The following is a 3326-nucleotide window of genomic DNA, read 5'->3' as shown; positions in this document are numbered from 1 at the left end:
ACATGAGAGCATATTTTGGGGCAGTGGCCTTATACTAAATTTGACATTTGTAAAGAATTAGCATGAGGGGATGGTATAGTTATCACAGCATTCCGTTGCTGGAGCAAATCACGACCCCATAAGTTAATAGCAATGTCAGCTATGTATGGTCAAATTTGAGATTCTGCTTGTCTGGTCCCAAGCATGTCAAAGGCAAAATGCTCTGAAAGATTGAATTTAGAGTTCCGATGCCTACAAAGATAATATCAACAACTTGTTTTGGCCATTCCCTGGGCCACTGTTTTAGAGCCATTACCGAAACGTCGGCACCTGTGTCTAATAAGCCAGTAAAGGTTTAACATTCAGAGTAAGAGTCAGCTGAGGTCTACTCTTATTAACAGATGTTTGCCAGAAAACATGACTTGTATTGCCAGGGTCATCAGTACATTTTTCTCCTGTACCTTGTGGCAAGGCGTGGCAAAAGTAGCAATTGAGCAATTTTTTGTCCGGCCAAAATTTGAGTTCGTTGATTTACCGATATCATGATCAGTATTTCCTCTAAGTAATTACTGTCAATAACATCCGTGTGAATGAACATTCCCTGAGATACCAATTCATTTTTCCCAAGCAACAATCCCACATTCCCTGGGGGCAAAGTACCACACACTCCTGTTTTCAATTCTTTTCCTCCCATGCTGGGAAGCAAAAGAATATTATCCTGAGCCAGTAAATCCAAAGCAATACTACCTGGAGTGGTGTGTAACAGAGACTGAACAGAATGAAGTTGCTGGTGAATAAAAATGTTCTTTGGCCCAAATTCTTTACCCGTGGGCCCTGGGCAGGGCCTGCCTACTCGTTTCCCAACAACAAAGCTGTTCCTTTTTTATCAAACTGAGAGCAGCACTCATTCACCCAGTGAGGTCCTTTCCAGGGGGATTCAGCACTCACCCAGTGAGGACATAACCCAAGGGGATTCCATTTGTGATATGTCCCTTGGTCACTGTTTTTACAATAGATCTTTCCTTTCCGACATTCCTTTTTCTTATGTCCCACTTTTCCACATTTATGACATCTAAGCTGGAACAAACTGACCCCTTCTTTTAAAGCAGCAGCCAGTAAATTAGCCTTATAGGATTCCGTTCCTATGTCAGCACATGCCTGTATATACTCCTCTAAGGGAGCGTTTTGTGCTCTCAAAGGTCGCAGGGCCTTTTCACACTCCAAGTTGGAATTTTCAAACGCTAAAGTTTGGAAAAGCATGTCTCTCAACTCTGGCTGGGCAACAGCCTTATCAACTGCAGTTTTTAGTCAGGCTAGAAAGTCAGTATAAGGTTCATTTCCCGACTGCATTATTTTAATGAAAGATTTAGAGACATCTCCAGGAGCCTGAACCTTTTCCCAGGCCCTAAGACAACACAGTCTTGTCTGGACTATGGCTATGTCATTGTATTGAAGCTGATTGGGAATCCCCAGCCACTGCCTAGACCCAGTGAACTGTTCAGATGTTATTGGGATGCCTCTCTGTTGGTTCTGGTGACTCATTAGGTCAGCCTCCTCCTTCCACCAGGTTTTAAACTGTAAATACTGTCCAGATTCAAGAACAGTTCTGGCTATCATATCCCAGTCATAGGGAATGAGCCGCTGTTTGGGTGCAAGCCCCTGCAACAGACCTCTGGAAAATAGGGGCTGCATACCATACTGTGCTACAGCCTCTTTCAAATCTTTAAGAACTGAAAAGGTGATCATATGGTGGTCAAAAGGCTGCCCCCCCCCCCTTGAGGGTGTTGCGGATCAGGAGGGATATCAGTCACCGTAACCAGAAAAAGCCCCAAAGTGTTTTCCCACTCAAAGTCACCAGTATTAGGCCTTTCTAATACAGCCTGCATAACAGAAGTTACAGGCGGTTCATTTACATAGGGAGGTGCTGAGGGCAAAACGGGGTGCTGTGAGTTAGCAGTGAGACTATTTATCTTATCTCTCAACTGTTTAATTTGTTCAGCCATAGTGGTCATAGCGGTGATTACTTGCTCATTCATATCATATGCTCTCGCTTCCCAATTTTTCTTAGGTCCAGTTTCCCACTGAACCTCACTATCCTCACTTTCAGATAGCAATTGAACATTACCTTCCTCCTCAGTTTCTACTTCCCTCGACTTCCCAAACAGAAAGTTACCCATGTCTTTGCTTATTTTATCAGACACCTTACTTATTCTGAGGGTGGTTTCTTAATTTCTAAATTGGCCAAAGGTCCCACTTTCCCTGAGCGGCGTTTTCCTTTGGACTTCATTCCACTGTCTACCACAGGCCTCACCTACATCCGGGTGTTGAACCCTTTGGTCTGTGTCCCTGGTGTCCTGTTGTGTCCTGCTATATCCTGCCAACTATGCCAAAATATCATGACCCGTCGGGCTCTGTGGCCCAGGTCTCGGTTAGCGCAGGAAGGAACCAGGCGAGAAGCAAATTAGAAGTACAAGCTTGTGGAAGGTGGACTAGCCCTTACTTTCCGGGTAGCCCCCAGCAACCTCCGCACCAGCCTTTCATTGAAAGGGAATGATACAGGTGAAGGAAGTAATTAACAATGACTATGGGCTGAGGGCACGGGCTCTCTTCTTCCACAAGGAACTCCTGTGGTGGAATGGCTGGAGGTCCATGCCTCACCTGCAGATCATCTTGTTCGGATGTCATCTGGCTCTTGGCATCTCCTACAGCACACAAACTTTATGGACACCCTGTAGATGTGTGTGTATATGTGTGTGTGTTACATATTTAACATATTGTCCTATATGAAAAGTTATATGTCTTTCCCTGCAATTGGAATACAGATAATTCAAATGATCACATGCTGGCTTATGCTGCTCTAAATCAAAATGACTATTTTAATTCTCATTTATGATAGAACTCATTAACTGGCCCTTCCAATATGGAACGTGACTCACGATAACAATCCTATTTTTTTAGAAAACAAGAATAAAAGAATCAATATTAATATATTATTATTAATTCAAATTCATACGTTATTCAGATACTCATAATTTTTACCTCATGTACTTTTTTGTGCCATGATCCCACCCAGCCCCCCATTACTTTACTTTTCAAGTCACTTTTGCCTTCTCCTGACTGTGACAGCATCTTAAACTTCCCTTGTTTTCTCTGACTTTGACAGACTTAGTGGAAGGGGATACTAGTTAGGTATTTTGTGGATTCCTTCTATTGAATTCTCCTGTCATTTTTCTTGTGGTTAGACTAAGACTGTCCTAAGTCCTGTAGAGGAAAGCTATAGAGGTGAAGTGTCATTATTCATTACATCATGTTAAGGACACCTACATGACTTACCACAAACTAGTGTT

Source organism: Otolemur garnettii, unplaced genomic scaffold, assembly GCF_000181295.1.
Source record: "Otolemur garnettii isolate 467f Iridium unplaced genomic scaffold, OtoGar3 scaffold00093, whole genome shotgun sequence".
In the NCBI taxonomy this organism is placed as follows: Eukaryota; Metazoa; Chordata; class Mammalia; order Primates; family Galagidae; genus Otolemur; species Otolemur garnettii.
Note: the sequence above shows the minus strand (reverse complement) of the source record.